This window comes from Ovis canadensis, chromosome 3, assembly GCF_042477335.2.
Source record: "Ovis canadensis isolate MfBH-ARS-UI-01 breed Bighorn chromosome 3, ARS-UI_OviCan_v2, whole genome shotgun sequence".
NCBI classification, from domain to species: Eukaryota; Metazoa; Chordata; class Mammalia; order Artiodactyla; family Bovidae; genus Ovis; species Ovis canadensis.
Genome location: NC_091247.1, coordinates 193,894,821 through 193,919,190, shown reverse-complemented (window position 1 = coordinate 193,919,190; position 24,370 = coordinate 193,894,821). Strand labels below are relative to the sequence as shown.

The window sequence follows — 24,370 nt, the reverse complement described above, 5'->3', positions numbered from 1 at the left end:
TTTTGGGTCAGCAGAGTTGTGGTAGCTTTGCTATGAAGCCTCACTTTCATTCTATCTATGAATATTTGGAAAATTGAAAGTTGCACATCACTAAGCACTTTTTTTGTCCTGTTCTTCTATACAGTCATTGCTCTTCAGCTTTTATGACTTGGAGATTTTGGCTACACTTCTCTAGATTCTTCAGCAGTCCTGGAAGCACAGTAAGTAATTTGTGTATTTAATACGAAAAATGCTTTGTGGTAATCCATGTTTCCCAAATGTTGTTGCCCAGCAGTGGAATATAGACTTAGCCCTCTGTATTTCATCTTCCCTGCTGACATGTTCTTGGCTCCTTTTTCTTCCTGAATGTCACCAATCAGGGTACAGGTCTAGTAATAATTTTACCAACAACAGTAATCATTTATTTGCTTAATACTTACTATGTACCAGATATAGTACTGAGTACTTTATATAAATATTATCTCATTTAATCCCACAGCAACTGTCTGAGCTGTTATCTCTAGTTACAGACAAGGAAACTGGAGCCTAGGGTGAAGGGACCAGGGCCACAGGAGTAGCTGAGTAGATAGTTCAGTGGCAGGGCTAGAAACTGACCTCTGAGATCCAGGGTTGCTTTCTCTTATATTGCTTTATTTTATTACAAAAAACTTCTCCTGTGCTGTTTAATTTACCCCCTCCTTCTAGTCTCACTTGAATTTTGTTTCCTTTCCTCTCCTCCCTTCTTTTTTTAGGAGTTATTTACATTTTTGATATAGAACATAAATTCCTTTGGGAAAAGTGTACAGAAATAACTTCAGCTCTGCTCAGATTTCCTATAAAGGGGGACCTGCTCTTGGCAAGAGCTAACTATAAGAAGAATACTAGTAACACCTTAGTTTGTATTGTGCTTTAGAGTCTTATAAAGCATTTTTAGACATTTTCTTGGTTAATCCTCAAAGCAAACTTAAATTTGTGTCTTTAGATTAGAAGCTGCCAAAGGTAGTTTGCTAAGGCTTCTGCAAAGTTAGTTGATGAGATGGTTTTGGGCCTCAGCAATTTTAATGCTGAAATAAATGATGTGATCGAATGTTCTGATTTCACGCCAGTTGGGAGCAGATGTATATCATTGTAGCACAGCATTTTCCTAAAGGGTCTTACAGTTTTGGACTTTTTTGGTCAAAATTGAGAAATTGGAATTTTAGTTTTGCATTTTGAGTCATAGACTGTTTTAAGTCCTCAGTTCTTACAGTTCAGGTGAGTGATAGTTAAGTTTCTATCTGCCTCATCCTGCACACAGCTGTTGGATTTAACTAGATTAATTATGATGAAGGAATGGGTGGAGGGAGGATAGATATTGTTTCAAAAGTGAAATTAAAGAAGGAGGGCTTGGTGAGGAGTCTTCCAGTAGCTTTGTTTTAGGAAACCGATTATAAGCTTTAAAGGATGGACAAGCTGCAAGTATTCACCTATGGAATTTGAGTGATCAGAGAGTTTATTGAATGATCCATTTTTGAAATACTATCTTGTACCTGTATCTTGCTTTATTAAATTTAGGGTTTGCCAAGCTGTGGACATTTTTACTTAGCTGAACACTTATCCATTGACTTGCCCCCATTACGGAAACGCCATAACATGTTTGCCCTTCATGATGAGTCTGTATGTGTAAGCAGGGGCTGACTTTAGAGACTGGGGAGTTGCCTTTTGTTGTGTTTTTACAGTAGTGATCCATTGCATTTGGACACATCTTTCAAATCTGGTTGAGGATGTTCTCCTTATGTCTACTATTACTTTGCCAAACAGAATAGACTTTCTATTTTGGTGGCAAGAGTAAAAAAATTTCAGTCTTGAATTGTGTGTATTATTTGACCCACTGATATTCTTAATATTGGCAAATCCTCAAGGAATCACAGACTCATAATATTTTCATGAGCTTAATCATCACAGTTCAACATTTATCAACTATATTCTGGACACTTTTATTAGGTACCATGGCAAAATAGAGACAAGTGAAAGGGATTGCCCTTCTATTTAGGAAGGTTCAATCCAGTAAGAGGCCTAATGTATGAGTACAAATAAGTGTAAATCAAGCAGAAAGTGATAAGCAAGTAACAGGGTACTGGGAAACAGGGAGAAAATAATGCATCTGGCTGAAGAGATTAGGATGGCTTCCTGTATAAAGTGAAATAGAAATTGTCCATTTATGAGTGAAAGACATGCCAGGGGAGGGATTAGCATGAGTTTGAAATATCTCTATAACACCTGATGAGTTTTGTGTTAATTATTTACTTCTTTCTCTGCCCTTTTGGATTTTAGCCCATTCAGCTTAGAGAACAGGTGTTTTTCAGCTTTTCATTCTCTGCATCATCAACTATTCAACCTGGTACATTTAATTAAAGTTCTCCTTTAGTAAGATTACAGACACAGTAGTGTATATGGGACGGATTCAAGGGAAGATGGACTGGAAATGGAAAGACCGAGGAAGAGGCTGGTTTAAATAATCTAAGAGATTGCACTCATGCTCAGTTGTGTCTGACTCGTTTATGACCCCACAGATTGTAGCCCACCCACTGGGCTCCTCTGTCCATGGCGTTTTCCAGGCAAGAATACTGGAGTGAGTTGCTGTTTCCTTCTCCAAAAGGATTGATAGTGAAATTCTAAACCTGGTGAGAATAAATAAATTTATATTAAAAAAAAAAGAAAGAAAGAAACCTGGTGGGATTGGAAAGGAGAGATTTGGATGGGTGAGTGTTGGCCCTTCATGTTGAGACATAGGGAGTTCTTTGCCTCTGTGATTACATGTGAGATCTGTGTCCTGTTCCAGGAGATGCAAGTGATGGAAAGACGAGTTGTGCCCTCAGAAAGCAGGCAGGCAACTGCTGAGCTACCTCAAAGTTTAGAGATAATTGCAATAGCATATAGCTGCTGTAATGAAGGAGCACTCAGGAAGAAAGGAAAAGGGGCACCTGTTTGGGAGAATCAAAGGTTTCCAGAGAGGTGGTGGTGTTGGAGCTTAGACCTGAAGGGTGAGTAGGAGTTTTTCTGGCCAACAGGCAGGAGGAAGACATAATAGCATAGAATGTGAGAGACTGTGTGGGGATTACTTTGTGTTGGGACAAGAGGCTAGGTAAGATAAATGAACTTGTCCTGGTAAAATAACTTTTTATTTGCTATGTTTTTCCATATTTAGTTTCTTTAGCTTCAGCACTCTGAACTTTTGTAAGGAAATGTTTCTGTTGCCTCTTACAGCCTCCTGGAAGCACCTCTGCTGTGTTTCCCAAATCGTCTGCCAGGGATACATTGTCTCTTGCTTTCATTTTGTGAAATTAAACAGAAAAGGTAATGATACCATTAGCCAGAGAGGAGAAAAATCCTAAAACCCTTTCCTTTGATGAATGCCTGGAGCAAGTAAGCTTGTTGTATGAGAGTGCAGCATCAGAACACAGCTTCAAGAGCACTTGACTTGAGAGGAACATAATTATTTACCTTTCCCATAAAGTTTTATGGTGCCCCTAGAACTTTCCCAGAATTGTAATATCTAGTGCTGAAGTCCTTTTATTCTGGATCTAGCCTTGATTTTTTTTTTTCCCCATCTTCTCTACTCTAACGCTTATTGTGTTGTAATTACTTAGGATTCTAAACTTCAAATGGTGTCAGCCACTACCTCTAGTTTGTCCTGTTTCTCTCTGTTTTGCTCATTTAGAAACCTGCATCTGCAAGTCATGGTTCTGAGCCTCCCCATTAGACTGCTAGAGCTAAATAGCACTTGTGGTTTCTTTCCACAAAAGTTTCTTTGCTGGAGCCATTTGTTTTCCTGTCCTGTGGATTGGGTCACTGACACAGAATATTGTTAAATTCTTTTCTAAGGACAACCAAAAAGTTCATTGTAGGCTCCAGTTAGATTTATACCCATTGTATTTCTAAGTGGGGGGTTGAGGGGGTGGCAGCTGTGTTAGCTTTACTGCCATTAGTGGTAATAAAAGTTTATGGGTACTGCCAGGAAGAAATCGAAAGACAAGGGCACGAGGAGAAAGAGAAGGCTTGCAGGGGGGCAGGACAGGTGCTGACTGGGGGAAGGAGAAAGGTGCATATGGTTGAAAAGGTCAAATATCTCTGACACCTGTTCCAAGTGTCTCTGGGTAGAACCAGTGTTATCTTTTAAGGTGAAATTTTAGTCCTCTCTAAAAATACCCTGGGTATATTGTTGTGCCAAAAATGACCGTTTGTTTTAATCAGACATTTCTGGATTTAATTTTTTTTAAATGTGTTTATATACCTGTGTCTCTGTGTTTTTAGAATTGAGTGGAAAGGGAAACAAAAGCCAATACACTTTAAATATCAGTGGAAATTATAGCTACGTTTCGGGAAAACCTTTAAGACTTAAAACCATAGGTTAAGTCTAGCCCCAGTCAGGCACAGGGTGACAGAAAGGGAAAGGAGGAATAAGTAGGCACATGTGTTTGGGTAAAACTACATCCTGATACCAACCGTATGACAGGACCCATAGAGGGGAACGTAGAACAGGAAATCAGGTAAGAGCCTGTGTTCGCCTGTCTTGGTCAGTCAGGGACTCCTTCCCTTTATGGAGACGTTATCAAACAAGAAACTTTAGTTCCGCAAAGTGTTTTTTCATCCTGGACAAACGTGACCAAAGAATTAAAATAAGTATGGAAAAAAAAGTATGATTTTAGTTTTTCTGTAGTGGTAATTAAAAGTTTCCTCAGATTGTAAGAAATACTAGATTGAATTAAAGTATTTGACTCATTTTCAGAGTTGAAAGATCCTATAGAGGTCAGATAGTCCATTTCTGTGCTGTGAATTCCCCCTAATCCTTGGTAAGTGGGTGTTTAATCTTTGCCTAAATATTTCAGTTCCTTGCAAAGAAAAGAAACTTAACAGATCATGAAATCACTGACTTTCATTGTCTTGAGTGGTTGGTGTTTTCCAGCCTTCTATCCCCAACCCTCTGCTTATTTCTCACACTCTGGGAACTGGATGATCTCATAGGCTCTGATGCTTCCTTCAGTGACTACTCTGTGATGATGACTTTCAAACCAGACCCCTTTTCTGAGCTTGAGACTCCATGGTTTATCTCTTTTGTAGACATCACCACCTGGGTGTTTTTCCGCAAGACTCAATGTTATCTTCTCCTTTCCCGGAATCTGTCTCAGGCTTCTTACCTCCTCCAGTGCACGGTATTATTCTCTTTGGTTGTCCCAGCCGTAAAGCTGGAAATCATCCTTGACTCTCCTCTTGTTTATCACTCACATAAACTCTTAGTTGCAGCATGTGGAATCTAGTTCCCTTTCAGGGACCGAACTTGGGCCCCTGGAACTGGAAACATGGAGTCTGAGCCCCTAGACCACCAGGGAAGTCCCCATCTTGGCTCTTTCTACAATGTCAGTATCTTCATGTGGACTCCAAATTATTGAAATAACCATCTTTTTCTGCTACCAGCCTTGTGCTCTTCCAATCCATTTTATGTGTGGTTGCCAAAAGGGTTCTCCTCAAACATAAATCTGATTATGTAACTCCCATCAGTTACAGTTTCCAATGATTCTCCATCATCTCCACCAGATTCCTTACCATGGCCTGTGACCTGAGTCCCTTCAAGAAGTGGTGCCCTTTTGCTTTTCTAGCCTTCTCTTTCATTACCCCCTCTACTCACCTCTGCAGCTTTCTCTGACCTTGCATCTTACATGCTTCTTTCTGGAATTCCTTCTCCCACACTCCTCTGGTTAACTCCTGTGCTTTCTTTCATACCCTGCTTAGGTATCTCTACTTTTGAGGATGCCTTCCTTGATCTCTCATCTCTTGTTCAGAGTCAGGTACCCCTCCTTTGCATTCCCACAATATCTTGTAATACAACACAATCATAGCTAACATTGTGAACATTTCCCATGTGTCCAGACTTACTGAACTATGCCTGTGCCAGGCACGGGACAGTATAAATTGAAAAACTCTTTGTTACTCAGATTTCAGCTGTTTCTCATCACAGAGTTAGAGATAATTTTATATCACTGAAAGAATGATGAAGGAAATGGCAACCCACTCCAGTATGCTTTCCTGGGAAATCCCGTGGACAGGAGCCTGGCAGGCTACAGTCCATGGGATCGCAAAGAGTCAGACACGACTTAACCACTAAACAACAGCAAGAGTGACAACTGAGGACAGCTATCTCAGTCATCTCTGTCTCAAGATAAGCATGTTCATTTAATTTGTTCAAATATCAGGGATTTCAGACTTTTTACTTTCCTGACTACTCTCTTCCACATGGGTTATATTTTGTTAGTTTCCTCTCTTAAATAAAGATAAAATACAGTTTTCATACAGAGAAACAGGACTTCACAGGTTTGTGGTATCTGGGTATAGAATGACACAACTTAATGTATAGACTTTGCTTTTCCAGTTCCATAAATGTGAATTTGTGTGTATGTGTGTGTCCAGAAATGTTTGGGATTATGGAATCTACTTATATTTAGCAAGTGACCAGGAGACTAACAGAGAAACAAGACGTCAACTAATGCATTTATTAATATCACTGTGAGTAGAACGGAAATGTCATAATTTGGTCAGTGCACTGTCACCCCAGTAGGACAGTCTACATGGGAAGTGGTTAATTCTAATCAAGATAGGTCATCTTAATGAGGAGTGTCACTGAGCCAGGAGAGTTGATGGAGCCTCTTTTTAATAAGGATACATCTACCAGCAGTGCTCTGGACATAGTTAGCCATCTCTGTCTCAGACAGTGTTGGGGAATACAGGCAAAATCTTGCTTGTTAAGCTCCTGTCCCTACCCCCAACAGATTAATGTAACATTCTTCTCTTAACAGGCTCACCAGGTGGTGCTAGTGGTAAGGAATCCACCCGTCAGTACAGGAGACACAAGGCATGCAGGTTTGAGCCCTGGGTCAGGAAGATCCCCTGAAGTAGGAAATTGCTCCCTACTCCAGAATTCTTGCCTGGAAAATTGCATGGGCAGAGGAGCCTGATGGGCTACAGTCCATGGGGCCGCAAAGAGTTGGACATGACTGAGTGACTGAGCGCCTTCTGTTAATATAGCCTTTCCTTTAGCCAGACAGAAACACAATTGACAATGTTTCAGCTTTCTTAATTCACATTCTGTTATAATCCAGCCTCCCAGAAAGTACACCCTGCTCACTTTTGATTGGGTTTGAGTGTTCTCAGATATTTTCAATTATACCTTTTCTTGGAATTATGTTGATAGTCATTTCTGATTCTTTTGGTTCATGCTGTTATTACTCCCAGAGGGTGACTTAATTTTCAAATTGTGAGGACATTTTACTTTGTCCTTTTGTACTTACTATAGCACATTGCCAACTATTGAAAACTTCTCCAGGTCAGAACCCAATGATACAGCCTGCTGCTGCTGCTGCTGCTGCTAAGTCGCATCAGTTGTGTCTGACTCCGTGCGACCCCACAGATGGCAGCCCACCAGGCTCCCCAGTCCCTGGGACTCTCCAGGCAAGAACACTGGAGTGGGTTGCCGTTTCCTTCTCCAATGCATGAAAGTGAAAAGTGAAAGTGAAGTCAGTCAGTCGTGTCCGACCCTCAGCAACCCCATGGACTGCAGCCTACCAGACTCCTCCGTCCATGGGATTGTCCAGGCAAGAGTACTGGAGTGGGGTGCCATTGCCTTCTCTGATGATACAGCCTAGTGTATGGCATTCATCTTGCTTGTTTCTAATCTATGTCTATTAACTCAGCCTAAGATTGAGATCATGTAAATTTTGAGGACAGCTTTTCCATACTTTTAATTTGTGTCAAGCTTTATTCAGCAAAATCTTTAGTTGTTCCTTATGTATATAATAGTTTATCACAATTTATACTTAGCATGTGTTTTTGAATCCAAATATCATTTTTACCTTCTTTCTATTAAATTTCATTTGTTAAAGTTCAGTTCAGTTGCTCAGTCATGTCTGACTCTTTGCGACCCCATGAATCGCAGTACGCCAGGACTCCCTGTCCATCACCAACTCCTGGAGTTCACTCAGACTCACGTCCATCGAGTCAGTTATGCTATCCAGCCATCTCATCCTCTGTCGTCCCCTTCTCCTCCTGCCCACAATCCCTCCCAGCATCAGAGTCTTTTCCAGTGAGTCAACTCTTCGCATGAGGTGGCCAAAGTACTAGAGCTTCAGCTTTAGCATCATTTCTTCCAAAGAAATCCCAGGGCTGATCTCCTTCAGAATGGACTGGTTGGATCTCCTTGCAGTCCAAGGGACTCTCAAGAGTCTTCTCCGACACTACAGTTCAAACGCATAAATTCTTCAGCGCTCAGCCTTCTTCACAGTCCAACTCTCAGATCCATACATGACTACTGGAAAAACCATAGCCTTGACTAGACGGACCTTAGTTGGCAAAGTAACATCTTTGCTTTTGAATATGCTATCTAGGTTGATCATAACTTTTCTTCCAAGGAGTAAGCATCTTTTAATTTCATGGCTGCAGTCACCATCTGCAGTGATTTTGGAGCCCAAGAAAATAAAGTCTGACACTGTTTCCACTGTTTCCCCATCTATTTCCCATGAAGTGATGGGACAGATGCCATGATCTTCGTTTTCTGAATGTTGAGCTTTAAGCCAACATTTTCACTCCTCTTTCACTTTCATCAAGAGGCTTTTTAGTTCCTCTTCACTTTACCTTCTGTAAAAATTAATTTGGATTCTGACTCTGCTGTCTTGATTATTCATCCTCACGTTTTGGTAAGAGTGTCATTAAAAGCTTTATCTGGTTCATTGTTAGTATAACTGTTGAAGCCCCATAAGTTTTGTATAGAACTTGCCTTTGAGCATTCTGAGTTTTGTTGCTTTATAAACACATCTCAGCCCATGTTTCATCATCTTTCTCCCTTACTCCTCTAGAAAGACTTGGAGAGTGAAGCTTGTTAAATACCTTTCAAAGAGTCACATAGATTGTTTGTCAAGAAAAGAAGTAGAGTTACTGGGCAAGACTTGTTCCTCCTGAATCCATGTGGATTTTTAGTGACCACCCATCTTTGTTCAGAAACCATCTGCTTTATGATCTTTTTTCGAATATTCTTCAAGCTGGGTGATAAGCATAACGTTATTACTGGTATTAGTGTTTCGTCATATCCATGCTCTTTTGTAATGTTCATGTTAGTATTTTGTAATGTTCATGCTCTTTCCTCATTTTGGAGGATTGGGAGGCCTGTATTCTGTCTTTCAGCAGAGCTCTCAGGTCTCCATAATCCATCAAAGAGTACTTGTCCTCAGCACAGTTCAGAGGCAAATTCCTGGTGTGTGACCTTATCAGCTGGCTGAGTCAGAAGACCTGCAAGGCACTGGGGACAGCTCTTTTGTGGCCCCTGCCGTCTTGGGCTTTGGTTCCCTCACCCCACAGACTCCACTTCAGGCCCTCATCCTGAGGAGGAGACCGAGGAAGGAGGCCGAGTTCAAGTGGGGTATGCACACTGGACAGAGAGTTTTTAAAGTAGGGGCTGGCCCTACTTCTCAAGGACGTTGTAAAATAGAAACGTGTAAACTGTACAGTGGTATTCAAGTGTAAAAATTTCAAAAAGCAACATAAAAGTAGAGGTCATTCTCTTTTCCCTGTCATGTGTTAACTACACCATTCACTTTAACCAGTGTACCCAGGCCTTTTGCAAATTTTCTCTCCTGGACATAAATTCAAAAGCCCGTTTGGTAGCCCTTGATGGTTTTCTTAAGCTCAGCTCACTGTGGGCCTTTTGCTTCCTGATGTCACCCTGAGCTGCTTTTCCAGGCGTCCATGTTATGTGTTGTCTTTTATCTGTGTCTTTTAAAACCTCAGCTCGTTGGAGAGCTCTGTGTGCAGCTAGTCCTTTCAGACTCTTCTCCTCTTCTGTGTTGCACATTATAACCAGAATTCCATTTTTTTTTCATGCCAAATCATTTAAGTTGTACTTTTTTCTATGTGACTAGAATGAACTGGGGCATGCTGTTTGATTCTGTCTCTTTCCACATGTCTTTCTCACTTTTCTTCTTTTTTTAGTTCTCTCACTTTGTCTCAGCCTTCTCTCCTAGATTATTCTAGTGATGTAGCTTTAAGAATTATTTACTTTAAAACCCAGAAGTTTAAACCTGTTATTTTATCAAGTCCTGTGTGGATATGAAACATCTTCCTAGTTATTCTTTTAAATTCATTTTCAGTTTATAATTTACTTTCAATTATGTCTGACTCTTTGCAACCCCCTGGACCATAGCCTGCCACACTCCTCTGTCCGCAGGAATTCTCCAGGCAAGAATACTGAAGTAGGTTGCCATGCCCTCCTCCAGAGGATCTTCCCAACCCAGATGCTGAACCCAGGTCTCCCGCGTTGCAGGCAGGTTCTTTACTGTCTGAGCCACTGCTGCTGCTGCTAAGTCGCTTCAGTCGTGTCCGACTCTGTGCAACCCCATAGAGGGCAGCCCACCAGGCTCCCCCGTCCCTGGGATTCTCCAGGCAAGAGTACTGGAGTGGGTTGCCATGGCCTTCTCTGTCTGAGCCACTAGGGAAGCCCAAATTTTCTTTCAACCAAGTTTGAAATGTTCACTATCTCCAGGGCAGTAATCATGTTTTCTACTTCCTTTGTATTTTCCTTGTGCCTACATGGTTGGTTGTGTCTGATTCTGCGACCCTATAAACTGTAGCCCACGAGGCTCCTCTGTCCATGGGATTCTCCAGACAGGAAAACTCGAGTGGGTTGCCATGCTCCCCTCCAGGCGATCTTCCTGACCCAGGGATTGAACTCTCATCTCCTGCAGCTTCTGCATTGCAGGCAGATTCTTTATCACTTTGCTACTGGGGAAGTCCCATTACCTGGCCCATAGTAGATGCTCAGTAAATACTTGGGGGATTAATTAATCAAGTATTGTTTAGCTAGAATTCTGTTCTTGAGAACTTCCTAAAAACATATGATGCATCTTCCCTTTTAGAGTCTCAACAGGGTTTCCTTTTCTTTCCTCTGAAGTTTTTGTAATTTCTGTTCCCTAGGCACGTCCCACATTCTTGTCCCCAGCAATTGTAGCCAACTTGAGAGTCTCTCTCAGGTTTTCCAGTTAACCGTTGCTCTTCAGTAAGCTGATTTCTTCCCAGTAGTTGTATTTTATCCAGAATGTTTCTTTCCCTATGTGAGAGATGGAGATTAAGCAAGGCATTATCAGGTTCCTTGAGTTTTAGTTGTAGGAGAGCTCTAGCAAATATCCCAAATGTTGAAGTCCCCATTACAGCTTGGTTTCTTTCTGTGTCAGCTTCAACCTCTCACATAATCCAGACCAGCAGTTCTTTATGTTTCTAAGTCCCATCCCTTCAAGTCTCGCTGATGCTTTAGTGGTATTATAACTTATTTTTAGCTTATTTTTATAATGCCAATTTTCTTTCTTTATTTAATCCCATATTCCAGACATAAGTTTGCAGGGATCTAAGGCTGCATTGTTGCTCACACCTTTCCCATTTCTTCTTCTGCAATAAATAACTTGCTAGACCATTCTCACTATTGTCATTTTTTAAGGAGAGCCTGACCAGGTGCTTTCATTGTTGCAGTAATATCTGAACTTTTTCTGTCTCTTTTTCCACTTTAAGCTTAAGGTTCACTTGATCAGTAAGTCAAAATTACATAGTAACTTCTGACAATATGTTCAGAGGAAACAAAAACACTAACCGGGAAAGATATCTGTGCCTCCATGTTCATAGCAGCATTATTTACACTAGCCAAGATATGGAAATGACCTTAGTGTCCATCAGTGAATGAATAGATGAAGCTCTTGCGCACACACACATACACACTTGAGACAGGTTCAGAAAAGTGAGACATAAATGAGGTTGGAGAAATCAAGAAAAGCTTTGTAGAAGAGGGGATATCCATTAGGCTTTCAAAATAAAAGTACAGACGAAAGGAAGGGCCTTTTTTATGTTTAGATTTTCCAGAGCTTGGTGGTAAGATTGATTATGGCATGTCTCTTAGTTGATGAGGGGTGAGACCGGCAAATAATGGAAAATAGAGTTAAGTAGTTAGGGTGGAGCCAAATTATGGGGTTTAATAAAAGCCAGGCAAAGAAGTTAAGATTGGAATGGAAAAAAGGAGACAGCGTCGAAGTTTTTGAGCCTCCAAGTGACATCATCTAAATTCTGTATACAGAGCCGTGATTTAGAGAAGGGTGAGATGGCTTCAGGAAGACCCGCTTGAACGCTGGTACCGTCACGTAGGGCTTCCCAGGTGGCGCTAGTGGCAGAGGACCCACTTGCCAGTGCAGGAGATGTAAGAGACACGGGTTTGATCTCTGGATCGGGAAGATCCCCTGGAGGAGGGCACGGCAACGCACTCTAGTATTCTTGCCTGGAGAATCCCTTGGACAGAGGAGCCTGGTGGGCTACAGTCTATGGGGTCGGAGCGACCAGCATGCACACACGCACCGTCATGTGCGGTCAGGGCCTGGACTACCCAGTGGCAGAAGTATGGGTGAGGAGTAAGATGCGATGGGGAGAGATTTCAGCAGATTTTATTAATGAACCTGAAATGGGAAAGGGAGAGGTGAATGAAGGCTGCTTTCCAAGATTCTGATTGGGAGAAAGGTTAGTGCCATGGCTAGAAATGGGGTTGTTAGCAGACTGGCTGTGGGGGAAGAGTTATACATTTACTTCCAAGGTAATTAAATGTAACTTTTTTGTAAGATGTTCAAGTTGAAAGGAAGAAGCAAGAAGTAGGAATGAAGAAATAAGAAGGTGTGTTACTCGTCCTTGTGGAGTATGGCTTACAGGCACAAGGAAGGGTGACTTCTCTCCCTGAAAGTTCAGAGACAGAGCCAAGAACTGGCATTCATGGATGGCTTCTTAAAGATAAATCTGAAGAGATTCTGGTATTTATGTCGATTGAAATCACTTTGAAAGTAATCCCTGCCTTGGTGATAAAAGACATGTAGTGATATTTCAGGAAATTAGAAAGTTTGAAAAGGTATGAAGTTTTCAGTTACCTTTGAAAAGATAGCAGAGGAAAAATAGATAATTACTGGTGACTTTCTGGCTTTCTCTTATGCATCTAGAAGGGTAGGAAATGTATATATATGTAAGTATACATGTGATACACATATGTATGTGTGATCATACACTACTTACACTTTCACAGCCTTTTTTCATTTAATGTTGCACCATAATCATTTTTCCATGTCTTGAATTACTGCTTAAAAGCACTATTCTTTAAAAAGTATATTTTCCCCATCATTTAGAGTTATAATTATTTAATCAACAGCTTTCTTGTTGAACACTTAGATTGCTTTGAAATTTTTTACTCTGTTAACAATATTATAGTAAACTTTGATGAAATATATATATTCTTCAGCTGTTACTTAAATATGAGCTCTCTGAAAGCAAAGACCTCCGTATCCCTAGGACTTGGAAGAATGCCTAGACATAGGAATTGCTTAATTAAAGAAAAAACAGTTATTGCCAGGATGAAAGAAGACCATTAAATTCTCAATTCCTCTTACTTCCTTAATTCTGACTCCGTGTGTACTTTGGAGTCTTCTTACTGTGATTTGGCCGTCAGTAGGAATCTGGTTGTAATGAAATGACTGGCCACGGATGTCCACACGACAGGTGTTCTTCCTTCTGTCACTGTTATATTTGTCAATCTTCATCATTTTTGAGGGGGTACACAGCACAGCATGTGGGATCTTAGTTCCCCGACAGAGATTGTGCCCCCTGCTCTGGATGTGTTTTCTTTTGAAGAGCATTATCACCTTATTTTCCTATGGTAATAAAACCACATTTTGAAGAACTGGCCGACCCAGTTCACAGATTTGTTTTACTTAGGGGAAACTTTAGTAGGAAACTAGAAACTTTCTAATTGTATTAGGGGAAGGCTAGTGTAAAAACCTTTTAACTAAGAGGTATGATTTGAAACATATTTTTCTACTGGAGGCTTCCATTGAACTCTACCTAAGCCAAATAAGACCTGCTAAAAGCTGTAGAAATAGATTTATTTTTTATATTCCATCCAGATCTTTTCTGTTGCACCTTATGCTTATGTTGTTTTACCCCCAAGGGAATCACATAAAGCTGTCACCATGTTCATGTAACACTTGAAATGACTGTTCCCTTAGTTACTGAAGGGTTGTATTTGGTTATGGGTTTTGATCCCAGCTGCCCATGGTTTGGGTTGGACAGATCAGCCACTGAAGACTTAGGTATCTGAATACCTTTCACCAGAGTATTGTCTGCTCTCACCTGGCTTGGGGATATGCTCTCTGGTATGACCTCTGTGTCATAAAATGTTTCCCAGTTTGCGTTATAGGAAATATGAATCCTGAAAGATCACTATGTAATTCACCATGTTAAAAGATTCTAGAGTCAAGTTAAGGAAATTCTATTTCTTTCTTAGGAGATTTATCTGTTTAACCCATTAATCCTCAAATTTATTTCACTCCTGGTACCCATTTTCCCTTAGACATCTAAGAAAAAAATGGTTTATAGAACACACTTGAGTAACTGATGCTTTGAGTTATTACTGTGTTGTTTTTCTGATTGTGAATTCAGTTTGGTTCCATTTTAAAGTTTAGGCTTTTTGTTTCTGCTGCAGATTTTAAAGTTTTCTTTATTTTAAAATTGTTACTTTTCTAGTCTGCCATGTATACGTTGTTTCAATGATGGATTCATTATGTAGACTTGCCTAGGATTCATCTAAAAGGAATACATGTTAAATTCTTTTTTTAAGATTTTGAAGTGTGTTACATGTTAGAATATAAAATATATCTGTACAAAATAAGGAAAAATAATGAAACTGATTACAAAGTATCTTCCAGGGAGTTTAAAAACTAAAACTTTACCAGTATTTCAGAAGCTTCCCGAATGCCCTTCCTCTTCCGAGCTGTCTTTAATTTTATGGTAAACAGAGGAGTCAGACACGATTTAGTGACTGAACAGCTAGCACTTCCTGGCTTTTACTTACAGTTTCATCACCTCGGAATAGATCCCATTGAGTCAGTATTATTTTTTAGGTTTGCCTGTTTTTTTGAACTTTATATAAATGGAAACGTACAGTGCATAATCTTCTTTTACTCATTTCCTTTTTTTCCAGTTTATGTTTCTGAGATTCACCCAGGTGGTGGTGCCTTGTTCATTTTCACTGTGGTGTAGTTTTCAGTTAGATGAATGTACCAGAATTTTTTTTTATTCCACTTCTATTGATGATCTTATATTAGACCGTATAATAGAATATATGGTCTATAGAATATAATAGAATATATTAGACCATGTAATAGAATCTTCTATTCTATTCGTTTCACACTTTTTTAAAAATCTGTAGTAACAGTGTCCACTGAATGTTGTTAGGTATTGCCCTTGTGCAGGGGTATCTTTTCCATTTATACCTAGGAGTAGGATTGCTTAGTCATTGGCTATTCATTTTTGCTTAGTAATATCCAACTGTTCTCCACAGCAGTTACACCAGTTTAGACCTTTACCAGCAGTGGATAAGAATTCTCATTGTTCTGCTTCCTCAGTAGAACTAGATGCTGACAGCCTTTTTAGTGTTTGTGAATCTAGTGTGTGAACTGATACCTCATCAGGCCTTTAATATTCATTTCCTTGATTAGAATTGTAGTTGAGCATCTTTTATGTGTATGGGCCATTTTTGTTTTCTATGAAATTCCTATTTGGGATTTTTGCTCTTTTAAAAATTTTGTTGTTTGTGTTTTTCTTATTGATTCATAGTAATTCTTTATGTATTTAAGATACGTGTATATAGTTTAGAATAGTTCCTGATACTTAGTAAGAACTGCATAAGAATAACTATTATTATTATATTACCATTGTATTTAGTTCTTCATTTTTATGTTTCAAATGTCTTATGCTAGTTTGTAGCTTTTCATTCTGTGATGCTATATGTTTTTTAACCTAGTATTTTAATATGTATAAATTAAGTTTTATATAAGATCACCATGGCAAATTCATGGGGCAAATGTTACATTTCATAACCTATAACTTTTCAATCTTGAGTATCGTTTTTGTTGCTGCTGCTCTTTTTTCCTATCCCCAGGAAAAATTAACCTATTTTGTTTCCTGTTCAAATTACTGTAGTTTAATTCTCTATGTTGTAGCCTAGTTAAAGATGCAGCTATCTCTCCAGATGTATTGTAATGATTTTGAAGACAAAATATCTTTGGCTTCATTATTTCAAAATTAAACACTCATAACTTAGGGCCTGCATGAAATCTGTAACAGTTGCCCATAAGAGATTTAAATGAATCCTAAACCATTATTATAGTTGAGTGGTTGAGTCCTTATGATGTTAAATCACAGATTTAAGTTCTTTGAAATATGTAACTTGCCGACCAGGCTGTTAGTGAATTATTTTCTTCAGCTTAACAGTAGTTCAGAAATCTGATTATCTCCTGTTAGATTCTTCCGCATACTAGAAGGATGGTAAAAGGGGTATGTTAACAGATTATCAAGTTAACAACAGTGATGATGGACAGCAATGATAATGATAATAACAGTTTCTCCAGATTGACCACTTAAGTGTCGGGTACTATCCTAAAGGCATCACATGTAGTAACTGACAAAAATTTCTTTAATCAGTGAGAAAACTAAAGACTCAGACAGGTGAATTAACTTCTCTAAGGTCCCAAAGCTAGCAAGAGTAGGATCAGATTCAAACTCAGTGAGTCTAGTTCCAGTCTCAGAAGTAGATTCCTAAGGTAGTTACTGACTTGGTGTCTGAAGTGTTACCTCATTTAGTTTTAAAAGAATTTACCTAAAACTCTGTATTGTTTTTTAATGTAGTGGTGAAAGAATGGAAAGCACATTTTCAGCATGATGGATGGAATCAAAATAGGAGGAGAGCTTGGAACTGGAGTTGTCTGGTGTGTCAGGCTCACATCAAAACACTTTGGATCTTTGTGAGTGGACTGTGGCCTGTGAAAGATTTCAAGAGCTCCATAGCCTTTAATTCACCACGCCACCCCCACCCCCCCATATGCCATTGTCAACTATTTGGAAAGGGAAAAATGGGGGAAGGGCTTAAGAAATACCACAGAGAGCTCTCACTGATTAGAGCTTGGTTGGAGTCCTCCTAAAAGATTTAATAGGGGAATCTTATACAACTATTCGGGAAAATAGGTAAACATATTTGAAAAGTGTCCACTCATTAGGTTAGGAAAATTTCGCCCCTCATAATCTTTATTTGGAATTTGAAACATTCTCCTTGGTTCATGAAGTAATCTTCTTTGTTGCTATTGCTGCTTTGTTGTTGTTCTGTCCCTCAGTCATATCCGACTCTTTGCAACCCCAGGGATTGCAGCATGCCAGACTTCCCCGTCCTTCACCAACTCTTGGAATTTGCTCAAACTCATGTCTATTGAATCGGTGATGCCATCCAACCATCCTGTCCCCTGTTGTCCCCTTCTCCTGCCTTCAATCTTTCCCAGCATCAGGGTCCCTTACTGCTTTGGTTAGTGGCTATTTTCAGATATAATTTTTACTCAGCTGTGGCTTCTTGATTCATTCAGCTATAGATTAAGTACTTACATAAATTAAGGCCAGTACATTTGCTCTAAAAATTATAGAGTTAAATAAGTGAAAAGAGTGAAACAAATTATAGCTTCTTATCCATTCTATTTTGAGTGAATTAGCAGAGTTGGAATGACCATCTATAACAAAGGTAATTAGTACTGAGGTGAGCCACTGTAGGGTGTTATGATGATGACTCAGCTAGGGTGTGTATCTTAGTGGAAAAGTTTTCAAACTTTGCTGTGGGATTTAAATATTATGCCTTTTCCTTTTGCTTCCCCCTCAAGGAAGGACCAGGAAGGTAGCTCTTTTCCCTCCCTTATTTGGTCATAATGAAGGATTGCAAGTTAATTAGCTGCATTCAAAGCATCACACAGATTGAATTCCATATTTGTCTTGGAGGGAAGTCCAGACTTCTGTTTGGGGTGATTGAATCTGTGCTTTGTGAGACTGGGTGCAACTTCCTTGTATTCAAGGGTGGGATCATCTTGTCAACTATGAGGTATAAGTCACTTGGAAGAAATGAGCCCCTGAAGTGTGGGGTTTTTTTTTAATGTTTCTCTCTGCCCTCTTTCACCCGTTCTGTCCCCCCGCCCCCACCCCATACATCAGAGAGATATTGCACTTGCTTGCTACTTGGCAATAGAATCTATGAGGATTAATTGTATACATTGTTTTCTTTGTGGGTTGGGAACAGAAAGTTGCTCATTAACCTTTTCCCAAGTCCCTGAGAAGTACTGAAAACTTTGACAATTAAATATGAACTGTAAAAGAAACATGTAAATGAATATTGGGAAAGCAAAAATAAAGGCACAATTAGACATCTGAGAAGCATTATTTTCTAAATTAGCTCCTTTTATGATTTGAGTTTAAAATGCCCTTGATGTGTCAAAAAGAAACCCTACTAGCTTTTTTTAAAATTGTTTTTAAAGAACGTCATGACCTTTATGCTATGTTGACAAAGCCTGTTTTGTTTGATTTTTTTTTTTTTAAACAGGGTGGGGGTTTTATACTTTGTTGATTCCTGTGGGGTGATTATGATTTGTTTCATGGAACAGATCCAGTATTAGAGGTAGAGTGGTAGAGGCCCTGAACCATGAGCCTAATGCTGGCTGCATTTCTAAGTATGTACCCTTCAACAAGTCTTGTCAACTTTGTGAGCCTCCAGGTTTTTTTTTTTATCCTTAAATGGGTTTGGGAGAGAGAGTACTGCAGAGTGGTGAAGAGTTCTGGGCTAGTTAGTCTAGCAGGCTTGTTTTGGATATATCATATCAGATAAGGTACAGGTCTCTGAACCTCATTTTTCCCTACTGCAAAGTGGTAACTTTATGTACTACTCCTTAGGGTTAATGTGAGGATCAAAATCAAATGAGACATTGTATATAAAGTGTTAAGCTTGTTACCTGACTCATGATTAATGCTCAGTTCGTTACTATTAATTATATATTGTTGTTATTGTCAGTAATGTCTGAAGTGATATTAACATTTTATAAAGTTATGAGTTTGAAATTGGATGATTTTGAAGTTTTGATGTTTAGTAGCATAGGCTTACTGCTGAGAAAATCTTAAAAAGTATAAGAAAGTAAATACTTAACAGATGGGCAGAATTTTCTAATTTCAGACAATAGTCATTAATAGCAAGATGTTGTTTAGATGACCTCCCTTCCTGTGCTTTATTTTTTATCATCTTTATTCAAATAAAGATAATGGTTTCTGAGGGAAAAATACTGCTTTTGTTTTATAAAAATTGAAACAGAATTCCATGTGGTTTGCAGCACCTAGGACTGACTGAGCGCTCCTAATTCTACTCTCAGAAGTGCCCCCTTGGGAGCTCAGATAAAAGATACAATGTAATTTATAAGGAAAAAAGTATCTTCTGTAATAGTCTACATGTTGGGTGTAGTCTGACTCAAATAATAACTGAACTATCCACTCATTCCCTTGTGTGGGGATTATTGCTGATATGGTCTAAAAATCTGAAGGGGATAAGGGGTTATGGGGAGGGTCTCAGAGGGGCATAAAATTACTAGGACAATAATTTTCATCTCTCCTTACTGGTGCTCTTGATCAAGTCATTGCTAATATGGCCAGTGAGCAGGGAGTTAATCACCTGTACCACATGGCACTGTTTCATTAGCTTATGAAAACTCATCATATCCAACACATAACCCACATTTGTTAAGCACCTGCTGTATGTGGGGCTTCCCTGGTGGCTCAGTGGTAAAGAATCCACCTGCTAGCACAGGAGACATGGGTTCAATTCCTGGGTCAGAAAGATCCCCTGGAGAAGGAAATGGCAACCCACTCCAGTATTCTTGCCTGGGAAATCCCATGGACAGAGGAGCCTGGCAGCTATAGTCCATGGGTCACAAAAGAGTCAGAATGACTTAGCAATTAAACAATGACAACAACATGTGTGGCACTGTGCTTGAACCTGGCCCCTCAATAATGGTGAATAGATAACGTCTCATGCTATAATTTCTGTATTATCTTGGAAGAAAGAAGCAGACTTATAGCAGAGTACCTAAAACCTGCATTTCTAAGATCTTTGCTTCATTTATATTTTGGAGAAGGAACTGATTGCCTTTACTGTACATCAGCAACTACTTTCTCATGTAACTGAGTATGCTTTCTGTTCCCTGTTCTGAACCTCAGGGTGCCGCTAGAGCAGAATCTCAGGAATCTCCATCTACCTCAATTCAAGGCCTCATGCATCTCCTGCTCGACCATTTTCAGTTCAGTTCAGTCGTGCAGTGATGTCTGACTGTGACCCCATGGACTGGATCATTTTAGTTTTCTCCTAAATACTAGATTTAATTTCCATCCTTTTTACCCTCCTCTGTTCTATAAACACCACCAGCTACCACCAAATCTGTACTCCTGTTCCAGCAGATCATCTAAAATGTAAATTGGACCACAACATTTCTGGTTTAGAAATCTTTAAAATGCTTTTCTTATCGCTTTTCAAGAAACTCTCCAAATTCCTTGGTGTAGCTTACAGGGTTCTTTTCAATCTGGTCCCTGCTTTCTTTCCAATCTCATCTACTGCACCTTACTTTGTCTCTCCCTTTGCATATGAATTCATTTATAATTCCATGCTTTCTCACATCGTGAAGGCCTTATAGTATTTTTTTAAAGACTATTTGTTTTTGGCTGTGCTGGGTCTCCATTGCTGCACATAGGCTCTCTCTAGTTGCGACGAGTGGGGACTGCTTCTAGTTATGGTGCTTGGGCTTCTCATTGCACTGGCTTCTCTTTGTTGCAGAGCTCAGCTCTAGGTACTGGGCTTCGTTAGTTGTGGCACACAGGCTCAGTAGTTGTGGTACATGGGCTTAGTTGCTCTGAGGCATGCAGGATCTTCTTCCCAGACCAGGAATTGAACCTGTGTCCCTTGCATTGCAAGGTGGATACTTAACCACTGGGCCACCAAGGAAGCCCCAGCCTTCTAGTATTTTCACCTCCATCACTGCGATGTCATCATACATTGTAATGTTGTCATTTGTTTAGACATGTTTTCCACTGTGAGACTGGATCTTGAAGGCAAAGATTTTGCATCGTTTAATTTTGTATTCTACCCACATATAATACTGCCAGGCACATAGTGCACATACCCTAAATGTTTGTCAAATAAATAAATAAATTAGGGATTAAGGATGCTCCTATGTGACCATAGTGTATTACTAATAACATGTGCAGTTCTTAACTGTATTATTCAATAACTAAGTCAGTTTATAAATCCAGTAATCATGGTATAGCCAATAGGGAAGTTAAGAACCATCTCATCCAATCCTTTCACTTTTTCAGACGGATGAACTCAGAACCAAAGAGACTGAGTAACTAAGGCCATGGCGCACGCTGAGGAGTGATGGCATGAGGATTAACCCTGGCATGGACAGGCCTAGCAGATGAAAATGGGAAAGGCTTTTAATGTGATAATTGTTGTTTCAGTGGCTAAATTCTGTCCGACTCTTTTGTGACCTCATGGACTGTAGCCCACCAGGTTCCTCTGTCCACGGGATTTCCCAGGCAAGAATAGTAGAGTGGTTTGCCATTTCCTTCTCCAGGGGATCTTCCTGACCCGGGGATTGAGCCCATTTCTTCTGCATTGGCAAGTGGATTCTTTATGATTGAGCCATATGGGAAGCCCTAATGTGATAATAAGTAAACAACTTAGTTTGGGTATATTTTTTGAAAGCTTAATTATGAGAAAATTTTAATATATACAAAAATACAGAGGAGAGTATAATATATTCCCATGTACCATCACCAGATTTTACCAAATCATGGCATCTTATTTCATCTGTAACCATACTCATTCTTTTTGTATTATTTTACAGACAATTCTTGATAATGTTACAGTATTTCATCTGGGAATATTTCAGTATATATGGGATATGTTTTTAATCTTTTGAATATAGATCTTTTGCTATTCTGGGAAGTCATTATACTTCAGATAAAATAATGACGCCTTACTGAAGGCTTGGCTCCAGAAAACTGGCAGCCTCTCCCACTGGGGGGGGGGAGTCTTCATCCCCCTCCCAGCTGTTCCAAGACCATCAAGTCTGCTGAGCCCATATCCCTGAGCTTCATTTTTCTGTATGCCCTGGAGAAAGTTGTGCTGTTTTATTTAGATTCAGTTAGATGGAGGTGTAAGGGAGAAAAGAATCGGTGACCATATTAGTAAGGAAAATAGTTGTTAGAAGATAAGGTTAAATAGCTTTAAAAAAGTTTATCCACAGGAAACCTTTAAAAGTTCTTGGAATCTTTGTTATTTTTATTTTCTCAAGATTATATTAGAAGCTTCCTTTTAATTATGGATTATTACAAAGTTAGAGAGAAAAATGGAAAGAACATTCATGTACCTGATGCACAAATCTTAACTTTCTGCTCTGTTTGCCTGAGTTTTTATTGAGATAACAAAACATTACAGATAGAGTCTGAAATGCCTTTGTGATCCTTCCCTTCCTTCTCTCCCCAGACATACTCATCCCGGATGTAGAAGTTTTATTGTCTAGTGTATGTATAACCGCACAGTGAATAGTGTTTTGCCCTTTAGAAAGCAATGTTATCTCTCCCACTAGATCTTCACAACTCCTGAAGTATGTAGGGAACTATACAGAGTGTTTATATCACTTCTAAAAATGTACAACCCACTGAATTATCCAAGTTTCACTTAAAAGCTACAGGGTATGAGGCAATGTTTTATGATTTACAGTGTATCTCATTAGAAATGGAGTTCTGAGGCTTTTGTATGAATACTCTTCATATGCTTAAAGTACTAAAACTTATGTTTAAAAAGTATAAACTGTCATGAAATTGAGAAGGAACTTAGATGAATAAATGGTCTTAACTTCCTCATTTTAGTGAAGCTGCCTTAAAACTTCCCAGGGCTTCATAGGTGGCGCTAGTGGTAATGGCTAGGTAATGGCTAGGTGGCTGCCGTTGTAGGAGATGTAAGAGTTGGGAAGATCCCTTGGAGAAGGGAATGGCTACCCACTCCAGTATTCTTGCCTGGAGGATCCAATGGACAAAGGAGCCTGGCAGGCTACAGTCCATAGAGTTGCAAAGAGTCGGACACAACTGAAATGACTTAGCATCCATGCACAGGTCTTAAAACTAACTCACAAGTAAGTTTTCTATGCACTTTCAAAGAAAATACCATAAGTAATGCTTGTTGACATATCAGGTTGGTTAAAAAATTCACTGAGATGTCTTGCTTTGCATTATCTAATAATATTTTAAAATTAATATCTGTAGAGTTTGCGTAAGATTAAAATTTTTTTAAGCGTTCCACCCCCATTGCCCCCAACCAGTTTTCCCAGCTATGTTTAGCATTGTTTTCTTGTTCCTTGGGAGGAGATACAGTGCTCATCCCGTTTATTCACTAAAAAAAATATTCTTTTATTCCTTTCTTTTTACTTTGAACAAATCTAGTGCTGGTAAAAATTTTTGACTCAGTGCTTTTGGAAAGAACTACCTCTTTCCACAAGTCAAGGAGCCCTCGTACTAGGTCTTCTGAGTAAACTAGTGACTTTCCATGATGTGAGGAAACTGGGTGGAGTTTCTGTGGATGTGAGTCCTCTGGAACAGGGACTTTTCAGGTTGAGTGTAGGGGAGTAGGATCAGGTTCTGGTATTGAATAGCCCTCACGCTGCAGAGTGTTTGGGGATTTCCCACTGGGTTAATCCTGTGCCCACCACAGTTTCTATGTGTCATCTGGAGTAGCTGCTTCGGGAACAGTGAGAGATGGCGTGCTTATGGGCTCTCTGCCCTTTTATCAGGATGCTGGGAGTTTGGCTGAGTCGTGATTTATAAACCAAGGTGAGCTCATCACTGTTTTTCTTAACCTGGGCTCCTAAAAAGCTGTCATTAAATTTTGATTACCGCATTCAGGTAAGCTGGAGCTGAGTTTAGCCAACTTACTAGTTTTTATTGGGTGCTGCAGCGCACACTGATCTTTCCCTGTTTGAAGCCCTGCTTACATCACATAGGGTCACCTGGGCATATTTGTCACATGCACTGATGGTTTTTGTGGTTTTGTATTGCTTTTTTCAACAGATCACCAGATTTTAAGTGCTCAGGTCACCTCTCTTACTATTTAGGTCTCTTCTTACTAGCAGAGTGTCAGGTGTATAAGGGGTGCTTATGATGCCAATTATTTGATCATAATTGGCCAAGTAATGATCAGTTACCTAAACCAGTGGAACTGTTAGCTGGTGTCTTCTATCTCTCTGCCTTTGGTCTTCCTGAAAGCCAGCCTTTCAGCCACCACCTGGTAGGTTTACTGAATATTGATTTTTTTTTCCCTGTAATCAATTAGAGACACTCTAAGTTTGGATGCCACTTTTAAAAGGGGATCTTTAGGGACTTCTCTAGTGGTCCAGTGACT

At 39.6% G+C, this 24,370-nt stretch overlaps 1 protein-coding gene across 6 annotated transcripts in view; it reads left to right on the top strand.

Moving 5' to 3' along the window:
- The window catches only part of STK38L (serine/threonine kinase 38 like), an 82,031-nt gene that overhangs the window by 5,698 nt on the left and 51,963 nt on the right, over positions 1–24,370 (top strand). For 2 of the 6 annotated variants that reach the window (XM_069585512.1, XM_069585507.1), the window contains exon 2: positions 125–200. The gene's annotated coding sequence lies outside the window, so the exon portion shown is untranslated. Of the gene's footprint in view, positions 1–124; positions 201–2,531; positions 2,643–6,809; positions 6,874–7,336; positions 7,605–24,370 lie in introns of those variants that run through there. The other 4 variants (XM_069585508.1, XM_069585509.1, XM_069585511.1 and 1 more) reach the window with 4 other exon arrangements.